Source organism: Dendrobates tinctorius, unplaced genomic scaffold (assembly GCF_039654945.1).
Source record: "Dendrobates tinctorius isolate UK_male_01 unplaced genomic scaffold, ASM3965494v1 ptg000008l, whole genome shotgun sequence".
In the NCBI taxonomy this organism is placed as follows: Eukaryota; Metazoa; Chordata; class Amphibia; order Anura; family Dendrobatidae; genus Dendrobates; species Dendrobates tinctorius.
This window is the reverse complement of record NW_027361676.1, coordinates 27,453,232-27,466,084: the sequence shown is the minus strand read 5'-3', so window position 1 is coordinate 27,466,084 and position 12,853 is coordinate 27,453,232. Positions and strand designations below refer to the sequence as shown.

The 12,853-nt window shown below is 43.1% G+C and overlaps 1 protein-coding gene across 1 annotated transcript in view; it reads left to right on the top strand.

The window, feature by feature from the left end:
• SPMIP2 (sperm microtubule inner protein 2) overlaps positions 1 to 12,853 on the top strand; it is an 82,508-nt gene that overhangs the window by 26,049 nt on the left and 43,606 nt on the right. The gene's annotated exons all lie outside the window — the stretch shown is intronic.

The window sequence follows — 12,853 nt, the reverse complement described above, 5'->3', positions numbered from 1 at the left end:
TTTAACCCTTATACCTTCCTAACAAAAAAATATGTTTCAAAAATTGTAAAGTAGACATGTGGGAAATGTTATTTCTAAACCATTTTGTGTGACATGACTCTGATTTAAAGGCATAAACAGTTTGAAAAATGTAGCCAAATTTCCGATTTTTCACACATAAACGCAAGTCATATCAAATAAATTTTACCACCTTCATAAAGTACTATACTGTATGTTACGGATAAACAGTCTGAGAATCAGTGAGATCCGCTGAAGCATTCTAGAGTTATGACCTCATGAAGTGACAGTGGTCAGAATTGAAAAAATTGGCCTACTCGTGAAGGTGAAAACAGGCTTCGGGGTGAAGGGGTTAACTTACAGTGTATCCAGTATTTTGAATGTCTGAATGTCTCACTAGTTTGGATAAATGTTCAGAAAAATCAGAATTTTCTATTGCATACAGGTACAGATATAAAAACAAATAGCCAGCTAGCCTGACTACTACATACTGTCTCTATTGATTTATGGAGCACAATGAAACCTCACAAAACCATTGATGTAAATGTAACTAAGCAACATTAGTCTCTATCAGGTAATTTTCAAAGCATCTAATATTTACTGACTTCTCATACCAATCAAAAAATAAATAATCCGTGAGAAGGATTATTAACCCCTTAACGACCGCCGATACGCCTTTTAACGGCGGTAATTAAGGATACTTAAACCACAGCGCAGTGAATTCACGGTGCTGTGGAGTAAGTAAATAGCGCCCCCCAGTGTTGGATTTTCTCTGGGGTCTCAGCTGCAGGGGGTAGCCGAGACCCCAGAGAACATGAATCGGGTCGGTTTTTACCAACCCCGCTTTTGCGATCGTCGTCATTAACCCTATAACGGCAATCGCAAAAAAAAAGCCAAGATTTTGCATTTAATTTTTCTTTCCTCTGATGTATTCGCACATCAGAGGAGAGAGAAAGAGGGTCCCTGATCCCCCCCCGGTACCTCTCCGTGGTCCAGGGTCCCCTCCCGGTGGTCCTCCGTCCCGCCGACGTCCTCCGGTGGGTGCCGCCATCTTGGATCCGGGGAAAATGGCGGGCGCACGTGAAGTGTGCCCGCCAGGAATCTACAGGCTCCGGCTGGCAGATTCCATTCATTCATTTTGATCACTATGATAATCTATCACAGTGATCAAAATTTAAAAAAAGTACATAACCCCCCCGTTTATCACCCCCTTAGTTAGGCAAACATAATGAAATAAAGAAAATATTATTTTTTTTTTCATTTTTCCATTAGGGCTAGGCTTAGGGCTAGGGTTAGGGCTAGGGTTAGGTGTTATGAATGGGTCACCGAGGAGAAAAAAACAAAACAAGCTAAGTCACAGAAAGCCAGAGAGGTTGGTAACTATGCAGATTGCAGATCCCTGATGTTACCACACAACTAGCAGTAGCCGTGGAGCGTGCCTACGATGTTCCTAGATGCCTCGTCACGGCCGGAGGACTAAATAAGCCTAAAGCAAGAAAAGGGAAAACTAACTGCCCCAGAGCAGACCCCAAAGGAATAGATAGCCCCCACACATGTATTGACGGTGAAACAAGATGAAGGCACAAACACAGGCAGGAAAATAGGCTGAGCAAATGATGGGCCCCAAACTAACTAGACAGGAAAGGAAATCAGAGACACTGTCTGTAACCTGCAAAAAACCCTACAAAAATCATGTCCAACACTTCTGATAGCAAAATTAACCCTGAAGTCACTAGACTTCTCCCACTATATCAGCACTCTGAAATATTCTGAGACAGAGCAAAAAGAGACCGAACTAGTAAGGGACAAAAAGCCAATTGGCAAAATACTGATAAATAAGAGTGGAAGTTCAGCAAGCCCCCAGCAGGGGCTGGCTGACCACACCAAAAAACTGAATAGACAAACAAAATCAAGTGTGAACATTAGCAGAAAAACTTAGCTTTAGATGACTGGAACAGAGCTGAAAACCAAGAGCTGACAAGCCAGAAGGAATCTCCAGCAACTGAATAGGGCGTCGGCTGTCTTAAATCCAAACTGAGACTCCTGAGATCCAATCGTCATCCTCATTCTCAGGTGGCAGATCTCCACCGATCAAATCAGCCTTTTTACCTCCTGTTACCACCAGAGGGAGTCTGGAAGGAGAACTCACAACTGGTGAACCAGAGAATGAACTCACAACAGTACCCCCCCTTTGAGGAGGGGTCACCGAACCCTCATCCACGCCACCAGGCCGATCAGGATGGGCCCGGTGAAAAGCACAAACCAAACTATTGGCATGAATATCGGAGGCAGAGACCCAAGAATTATGCTCCTGACCATAACCCTTCCATTTGACCAAATACTGGAGTCTCCGTCTAACCAAACGAGAATCCAATATTTTCTCTACCTCATATTCCACATTGCCTTCAACCAACACAGAGTCAGGAGATCCAACAGAGATTTGTGAAATACGTTATGGATCTTGAACGTAACTGGAAGAGCCAATCGAAAAGAAACAGGATTAAGAATCTCCAAAATCTTATAAGGACCAATAAATCTTGGCTTAAATTTAGGAGATGCGACCTTCATAGGAATATTCTTAGACGACAACCAAACCATATCACCCACTTTAAACCGGGGACCAATGGTCCTATGCCGGTTGGAAAATGGGCCTTGACATCAAAGTGGCAGAACTAGCTCTATTGTTCAGTGCGAATTCGGCCAAGGGCAAAAATGAGACCGAGTCATCCTGATCAGCAGATGTAAAACATCTCAAATAAGACTCCAAGGTCTGGTTTGTTCTCTCAGTCTGTACATTGGTCTGGGAATGAAACGCGGAGGAGAAGGATAACTGAATTCCCAGATTGGAACAAAAGGCTTTCCAGAATCTGGAAACAAACTGGACTCCTCTGTCGGACACAATATTCTCAGGAATCCCATGTAACTGAACCACCTATTGAAAAACAAGGGCACCAAGTCAGCGGAAGATGGCAACTTTGGGAGTGGTACAAGATGGACCATCTTCGAAAATCTATCACAAATCACCCAGATAACAGTCATTCTCTGAGAGACAAGAAGATCAGAAATAAAATCCATTGAGATATGGGTCCATGGCCTCTTGGGCACTGGCAAGGGCATCAGCAACCCACTAGAACGAGAACAGGGTTTAGACCAAGAACAAGTCCCACAGGACTGTACAAAATTCCTGACGTCACGAGATAAGGCATGCCACCAAAAGGACCGACTCACCAAATCTCTGGTACCAAAAATACCTGGATGACCAGCCAATGTGGAGCAATGAATTTCAGACATCACTCTCTTTCTCCACTGGTCAGGAACATACAATTTTCCCATAGGGCAACGCTCAGGTTTATCCTCCTGAAATTTCTCCAGGGCGCGTCTCAAATCGGGCGAAATGGCAGAAAGAACTACCCCCTCACCCAGGATGGTAGTAGGCTCGGTCACACTAAGAGAATCGGCAAAGAAACTCCTAGAAAGGGCGTCCGCCTTAACATTCTTAGTGCCCGGAAGAAAAGAGACCACAAAATTAAAACACGTGAAAATCAAGGCCCATCTAGCCTGTCTAGGATTCAAGCGTTTGGCCGACTCCAGATAAATCAAATTCTTATGATCAGTGAGGACCACAACTTGATGTCTAGCTCCCTCCAACCAATGTCTCCACTCCTCAAATGCCCACTTCATGGCCAACAATTCCCGATTCCCCATGTCATAGTTGCGTTCAGATGGGGAGAACTATCGAGAAAAGAAGGCACAGGGATTCATCTTAGAAGTCACAGGGTCTTTTTGGGACAAAACAGCTCCTGCACCAATCTCAGAAGCATCTACCTCCACCTGAAATGGAAGTGAGACATCAGGTTGCCGTAAAACTGGAGCAGAAGAAAATCTCTGCTTAAGCTCCTGAAATGCTAAGATAGCCTCAGGAGACCAATTCAGCACATCAGCGCCCTTCTTGGTCAGATCAGTCAGTGGTTTGACAATACCAGAAAAATTACCTATAAATTTACGATAGAAATTAGTAAAACCCAAAAACTTCTGGAGGGCCTTCAAAGAAGTAGGCTGAACCCAATCATAAATGGCCTGTACCTTGGCTGGGTCCATTTCAATAGTCGATGGAGATAAGACAAATCCCAAAAATATAATTCTCTGTACACCAAAGAGGCATTTCGATCCCTTAACAAACAAGGAATTCTCCCTCAAAATCCGGAACACAGTCTGGATGTGTTCCACATGAGAATCCCAATCACTAGAAAAGATCAAAATATCATCCAGATAGATGATCAAAAACTTATCCACAAGGTCACGGAAAATATCATTCATAAAGGACTGGAAGACAGAAGAGGCATTAGTGAGCCCAAAAGGCATCACTAGGTACTCAAAATGTCCCTCCGGAGTATTAAACGCCGTCTTCCATTCATCCCCATGCTTGATGCGAATAAGATTATACGCCCCCCTGAGGTCAAGCTTAGTAAACCAGCAGGCACTCTTAACTCTGGAGAATAAATCAGACATCAGAGGTAACGGGTACTGATATTTAACCGTCATCTTGTTAAGGGAACGATAATCAATACACGGTCTTAATGAACCATCTTTCTTGGCCACAAAAAAAACCCAGCACCTAATGGTGACGAGGATGGTCTAATATGACCCTTCTCCAATGACTCATTAATATAGGATCGCATAGCATCATGTTCGGGTACTGATAAGTTGAAAAGCCGACCCTTGAGAAATTTACACCCAGGCATCAACTCAATTGCACAATCATAACTCCTATGAGGAGGCAAAGGCGCAGACTTGCTCTCACTAAATACATCAGAAAAATCGGCTAGATAATCAGGAATATCATGAGACTGAGGAGAGGTGGAGAAAACAGGAGCGTCCCTAAGAACACACTGACAACCCCAACTCACCACAGACCCAGATTTCCAATCCAAAACTGGATTATGAGTTTGCAACCAAGGAAAACCCAAAACAATAGTATCATGCAGATTATGCAGCACCAAAAATTTACAATTTTCTTGGTGGTCTGGGGCAACTCACATTGTCACCTGGGTCAAAAACTGAGGTTTATTCTCCGCCAAAGGAGTAGCATCAATACTCCTCAAAGGAATAGGCGTCCACAGCGGCGTCATGGAAAAACCTCAACGTTTAGCAAAGTCCAAATCCATCAGATTCAACGCTGCTCCTGAATCCACAAAAGTCTTCGTGGAAAACATGGATAAGGAGCAGATCAGAGTAATTTCCAAAAGAAACTTAGGTTGTATACTGCCCACAGCAAATGTGTGTGCAAAACGTTTCTCTCATTTTGGGCAGACAGAAATAATATGAGAGGCGTCTCCACAGAAAAAACACAGCTTATTACGCCTTCTAAACTCCTGACCTTGCGCCCTAGACAAAACCCCATCACATTGCATAGGTTTAGACGTTTGTTCAAAAGATGGCAGTGCCTCCCGTGTAGTTTTACGTTCACGTAAACGCCGATCAACTTGAATGGCACATGGAATCATCCATACCAGAGGGAACAGGAAATCCCACCATAACATCTTTTACGGTCTCTGATAAACCCTTCCGAAAGAGAGCTGCCAATGCACTATCATTCCATGTAGTAAGGACCGCCCACTTTCGGAATTTTTTACAGTATAACTCTGCAGAATCCTGACCCTGGTTTAATGCCAACAGGGTTCTCTCAGCTTGATCAACAGCATTAGGTTCATCATACAACAACCCCAAGGCTTGAAAAAATGCATCCACATTAGTCAGAATAGGATTTTCAGGTGTCAGAGAAAAAGCCCAATCCTGGGGATCGCCGCGCAGCAAGGAGATGACAATTTTAACCTGCTGCACAGAGCTCCCCGATGAATTAGGCTTCAAGGCCAGAAATAATTTACAATTATTCTTAAAATTCAGAAATTTAGACGGATCCCCAGAAAACACATCAGGAGTAGGGATCTTAGGTTCACCAGCATGCGATTGAATGAGGTAGGTGGAAATTCCCTGCACTTCAGCAGCCAGCTGCTCCACACGATCAGACAATTGTTTAATCTCCATTAGGAAAAAGTAAAAAAATCCTCCTATGGCCCCAGAGAAAAAAGAGGAAAAAAAATTAAAAAAAAAAAATTCTGACACTTTTTTTTTTTTTTTAACAACTTTTTCCTGCTTTTGAGTACTCTAGAATCTGCGGTATGGCTGGTGATTCTGTTATGAATGGGTCACCCAGGAGAAAAAAACAAAACAAGCTAAGTCACAGAAAACCAGAGAGGTTGGTAACTATGTAGATTGCAGATCCCTGATCTTACCACACAACTAGCAGTAGCCGTGGAGCGTGCCTACGATGTTCCTAGACGCCTTGTCATGGCCGGAGGACTAAATAAGCCTAAAGCAAGAAAAGGGAAAACTAACTGCCCCAAAGCAGACCCCAAAGGAATAGATAGCCCCCACACATGTATTGACGGTGAAACAAGATGAAGGCACAAACACAGGCAGGAAAATAGGCTGAGCAAATGATGGGCCCCAAACTAACTAGACAGGAAAGGAAAGGAGAGACACTGTCTGCAACCCGCAAAAAACCCTACAAAAATCATGTCTAACACTTCTGATAGCAAAATTAACCCTGAAGTCACTAGACTTCTCCCACTATATCAGCACTCTGAAATATTCTGAGACAGAGCAAAAAGAGACCGAACTAGTAAGGGACAAAAAGCCAATTGGCAAAATACTGATAAATATGAGTGGAAATTCAGCACAGCCCCCAGCAGGGGCTGGCTGACCACACCAAAAAACTGAATAGACAAACAAAATCAAGTGTGAACATTAGCAGAAAAACTTAGCTTTAGATGACTGGAACAGAGCTGAAAACCAAGAGCTGACAAGCCAGAAGGAATCACCAGCAACTGAATAGGGCGTCGGCCTAACTCACAACAGTTAGGGCTTGGGTTAGGGTTAGGGCTAGGGTTAGGGCTAGGGTTAGGGCTAGGGTTAGGGTTAGGGCTAGGGTTAGGGTTAGGGCTAGGGTTAGAATTAGGGTTAGAATTAAGGTTAAGGCAAATTAGGATTAGGATTAGAATTAGGATTAGGGATTAGGGTTGGGATTAGGGTTAAGGTTGGCATTAGGGTTAGGGGTGTGTTGGGGTTAGGGTTGGAGCAATAATTGAGGGGTTTCCACTATTTACCAACTTTGGGGGTCTAAAAATTGGGGGCTAAAAAATCACTTTGGTGGAAATAAAAAAGACTTTTTATTTTCACGGCTCTGGGTTATAAACTTCTGTGAAGCACTTGGGTATTCAAAGTGCTCACCACACATCTAGATAAGCTCCTTGGGGGGTCTAGTTTCCAAAATGGGGTCACTTGTCAGGGGTTTTCACTGTTTAGGTGCATCAGGGGCTCTGCAAACGCAACATGACGCCCGCAGACCATTCCATCAAAGTCTGCATTCCAAAATGGCACTCCTTCCCTTCCGAGCTCTCCCATGCGACCAAACAGTGGTTCCCCCCACATATGAGGTATCAGCATACTCAGTACAAATTGCACAACAACTTTTGTGGTCCAATTTCTCCTGTTACCCTTAGGAAAATAAAAAATAGAGGGCTAAAAAACCATTTCTGAGGAAGAAAATGATTTTTTATTTTCACGGGTCTGCGTTATGAACTTCTGTGAAGCACTTAGGGGTTCAAAGTGCTCACCACACATCTAGATAAGCTCCTTGGGGGTCTAGTTTCCAAAATGGGGTCACTTGTGGGGGGTTTCCACTGTTTTGGTACATCAGGGGCTCTGCAAACGCAACATGATGTCCGCAGACCATTCCATCAAAGTCTGTATTCCAAAATGGCACTCCTTCCCTTCCGAGCTCTCCCATACGCCCAAACAGTGGTTCCCTCCTACATATGGGGTATCAGCGTACTCAGGACAAATTGAACAACAACTTTTGTGGTCCAATTTCTCCTGTTACCCTTAGGAAAATAAAAAATAGCGGGATAAAAAAATGATTTTTGAGGAAAAAAAATGATTTTTAATTTTCACGGCTCTACGTTTATAAACTTCTGTGAAGCACTTGGGGGTTCAAAGTGCTCACCACATATCTAGATAAGCTCCTTCGGGGGTCTAGTTTCCAAAATGGGATCATTTGTGGGGGGTTTATACTGTTTAGTCACATCAGGGGCTCTGCAAACGCAACATGATGCCCGCAGACCATTCCCTCAAAGTCTGCATTCCAAAATGGCACTCCTTCCCTTCCGAGCTCTCCCATACGCCCAAACAGTGGTTCCCCCCCACATATGGGGTATCAGCGTACTCAGGACAAATTGCACAAAAACTTTTGTGGTCCAATTTCTCCTGTTAGCCTTGTGAAAATAAAAAATAGCGGGCTAAAAAATCATTTTTGAGTAAAAAAAATTATTTTTAATTTTCATGGCTCTACATTATAAACTTCTGTGAAGCACTTGAAGGTTCAAAATGCTCACCACACATCTAGATAAGTTCTTTAAGGGGTCTAGTTTCCATAATGAGGTCACTTGTTGGGGGTTTCCACTGTTTAGGAACATCAGGGGCTCTCCAAATGCAACATGGCATCCGATCTCAATTCCAGCCAATTCTGCGTTGAAAAAGTCAAACGGGCTCCTTCCCTTGCGAGCCCTGCTGTGCACTGAACAAGTGGTTTACCCCTACATATGGGGTATTGGCATATTCAGGAGAAATTGCATAACAAATTTTGTGGTTCATTTTCTCTTTTAACACTTGTGGAAATAAAAAAAAATTGGTTCTGAATTAAATTTTTTGCAAAAAAAAAGTTACATGTTAATTTTTTCCTTCCACATTGCTTTAGTTCCTGTGAAGCACGTAAAGGGTTAATAAACTTCTTGAATGTGGTTTTGAGCACCTTGAGGGGTCTAGTTTTTAGAACGGTGTCACTTTTGGGTATTTTCTGTCATGTACACCCCTCAAAATGACATTAAATGTGATGTGGTCCCTAAAAAAAATGGTTTTGTAAATTTTGTTGTAAAAATGAGAAATTGCTGGTCAACTTTTAACCCTTATAACTTTCTAACAAAAAAATTTTTGCATCCAAAATTGTGCTGATGTAAAATAGACATGTGGGAAATGTTATTTATTAAGAAATTTGTGTGACACATCTCTCTGATTTAAGGGCATAAAAATTTAAAGTTTTAAAATTGCAAAATTTTTAAAAGGTGTAGAGTCTGGACAGTATGGGTGGAGTGCTTGTACGTGATCCTCACTGTCACACTCCATACACTTAATTGTAGTTTTATAGTCTTTAGCAAGGTGTTCAGTAGAAGCACAACATCTGTAGCATACCCCAAACTTCTTTAGAAGTTCCTTGCGTTCTTGGAGTGGTTTCTTCCTGAAGCCGATGCACTTTTTTAAGGGATGTGGCTTCTTGTGGATGGGACACTCACGATTTGGGTTCTCTATCTTTTCACCCTTGTTCTTGCCTGGGGCTGATGTTGGTAAGGGAGGAATATCCGTCTTCTTCACTGACACTGGACCCCTGCGGTTTCTGTCATTCGAGCGTGTGCTCACGTATTTAGAATTAGGTGAAGCTGGGCCACTGGATTCTCCGTAGGAAAAGCTTGGGTCGTTCTTACACTCTGCAATGTCTTTTATAAACTCACAAAAGTAGGAGAACGGAAGAAATGACACTTGATGGTCTTTCTTGTATTTTGAGCCTATTGCAGTCCACTTCTCTTTTACATTGTATGGTAGCTTGGAGATAACGGGGTTTACTCCACGAGCAGTGTCCAGGTAGCTAAGGCCAGGTAGGTGGGTGTCTGCCTTGGCCAGCTGGAGCTCTAACAGCAGGTCACTGAGCTCTAGGAACTTTGAACTGTCCTTGCTTGATATCTTTGGAAAACTCTGTAGTCGCTTGAACAGTGCATCCTCTATGGCTTCTGGACTGCCAAAGTTTCTCTCTAGTCTTTCCCATGCAGCCATGAGACCAGCCGTTGGATTACTGATATGTACAGACCTGAGTCTCTTGACACGCTCTGTGGATTGTGGTCCTAACCATCTGATCAGCAGGTCCAGCTCTTCCACAGCAGTGATGCCGAGGTCACCAGTTACGGTTCTAAAGGCACTTTTCCAACCTCTGTAATTTTCAGGTTGGTCGTCGAACCTTGTGAGACCGGTTTTAGTAAGTTCACTGCGAATCATGTACCTTGCGAAGTCGGACATGTCTGTTCTTTCTGACTTAGGATGCACAATTGTAGGCTGAGCGGTGTTGTACATAGAGGTGGAGACGTCTTGGCCTTGAAACATGGGGAAGTATGGAGTGGCATATGCATTTAGTCCAGCAACTGGTTTGGTGGGTATAGTTTCTGCTACCTGCGGAGGTGGCACTGTGTGGTTGTCGAGGGTATAATGACCTGCCGGCATATTGGGTTGCATGTAGGTATTAGCCTGTGGAGTTTGGTGAGATGCAGGGTTTTGGCGCATACTGGAATGTGAAGGAAGTTCAAGTTTGGGAGCATTGTACTGACCTTGAATGCAGGATTCTGTAAGTGGATCGGCATCCTGGTGCTCTGGAGAAGCGTCAACACCATCAGGAGTGTTAGTGATGATCTGCGGTTCGCCATCTTGGCTTAGCACGTAGTCTCTTGTGCGTTCAATAGGGTCTTCTGCCTCCATTTCACACAAACTGACGCTGTCTCTTTGACTCCCACTGACAGCCTGCTCGAGTACCTTTAATTCTGCCATGGCTGTTGCATGCTCACATTCCTTCTCTAGAGCTTCCTTTTCCGCTTTCACGCGTGCCGCTTCTGCATCCATTTCTGCTCTCTTTTGTGCAAAAGCAGCTTGTACCTTAGTAGTTTCAGCCTTAGCACGTGCTCTTATAAGCGGCTCAGTAAGAGTAGAATATTTTGATGAACTTGACCTAGATGAACGTTTTGAGTGCTTACACGATTTGGATGTGCGAGTTGATGCATCTGGTGTTCGTGCGATTCTAGCCTCTATCTTGGCTTTAATGTCACGTACAGTGCAGTCTCTTTCAGAATTAAGCTGCTGGAAACCTTGCAATTCGTTTAAAGTCTCTGGGAGATTCAGTTTCTTCAGGAGAATAATGTATTGGTCACTCTTCTGCATATACATTTGGCATGCTGTGCATAATTGTTCTAGGACTCCCTCTGGTGGTAACTCATGAGAAGCAGGCCTTGATGCAGTGTCTATATGACTCAGCATTTTCTTCCATACTGAAGACACATCACTATATAATTCACATTTTGCAGTCTCTAAATTCTCCATGACTTTCCATGTGGGTTTGACTGTACATTTTCCCCTTTCGCTAGATGGTGGATGGGGGTCTGGGTCTCTTTCCTGTGCTTGTAAGTCTGGTAGGGACATTGTATTCCTTGCTTCAGACATAATTAGATTGCAGGCAGGAAGAGTTGATGATGAGGGTTATACTTCTCACTGTTCAGCAACAGGAAATACACAGACTCTGCACAGAGTTGATACTTTGTATCTAATGCTGGAGCAGCTGCAGGGTCCTGTGTAATGATGGGAGTTATATTCCTCTCTGTTCAGCTGCAGTGTGTGGCTTCTATGCACGCTGGGGTCTGGCTGGAACTGTCCTTTTCCACTGAGATTTAGCACAGACCTTGAGTTACTGTCTCTGAAGGCAGGTTATTCCTTTTTACTATTCTGACTCATGGATATGTAGAACGTATGGTGCCTGGATAGACCTCTCTTTCTGGGCCCTTTCCGTATCGACCTGTACTCACGTTCATACCGATTATTCAGACAGTTTAACTCAGCCACGATCTCATGTAAGAAGACTCCAGGAAAAGAGGGATGCTTTAACTGAAATTCTTGTATTATGATGAAAGCAGCAGGTAAAAAGGAATATTCTTCAGAGGACATGTAAGAAGATGCATACAGATGGAGGGACGATCACAAAATGGAGAATAAGGGAGGGAACAAGCATACATCACAGGACTACAGGGAGAGAGTTGGAACAAAATACAGGGAAAGGCAAACTTCTGCCTAGCAACAGATGATGCAACACAAACAATGCAAATATTAAATGATTTCCCAAGTCGTGGGACATGACACTTGGCATTACACAGATGGATCTGGGGCTTGTGGGCATCTGCTTACCTGTTTTGATCATTTTACTGCTGCACAGTTATTGTGCCCATGCCACTTCGAGGGGTAGTATGTAGTGAGTGATCTGTCAAAGGATAGGCAATTGTATGTGCCAAGCATGTCAGCAATCAGCAGACCTGCTTGGCCAGTTTGTGGTCTACCTTTGTCGCTGAACTGTTGCAATTTCTAGATTCTTCTACTTCTTGAAAATAGCAATGACAAAGTGACTGGAGACTATCTAGCAGATCAGAAGCAGACCATGATATGACTTGTGGAAAGGTGGCCAAGTTTTTTAATATTTGTTGTTCAGTACAGGCAAAACTACTACCCAAGATGGTACATACCAATTCCCAGAATACGACTAATGTTATCCTATCCCATGATTCCTGTTTGACGTACTATAGATATTTTCAAATTATGTTTTTATATCCAAAACTAATTGTAAGTGAAAAACCTCACTTGTGTTGATGACAAAGTGACTTAATATTGCATTGAAACTATGTTAATTTCTGCCATAAGGAATTGTCATGGTTGAAGTGTTTAAGGAGGTCTGGATGCCTTGTGTGTTGTAATATTACATGCACCAGATGACTACATGGTACAAGGACTGTCCAGGGATTTATTCTACAGTATTGGAGGCATGAAGGACTTTTTCTCTATTGCAAGAACAACTCTTGTCTTCCTTAAGGGGGTTGTTATACCTTCACAGGTTATTAGGTTAATATAGACTTATATCTTTAACCAACCATGTGACTACTTGCAG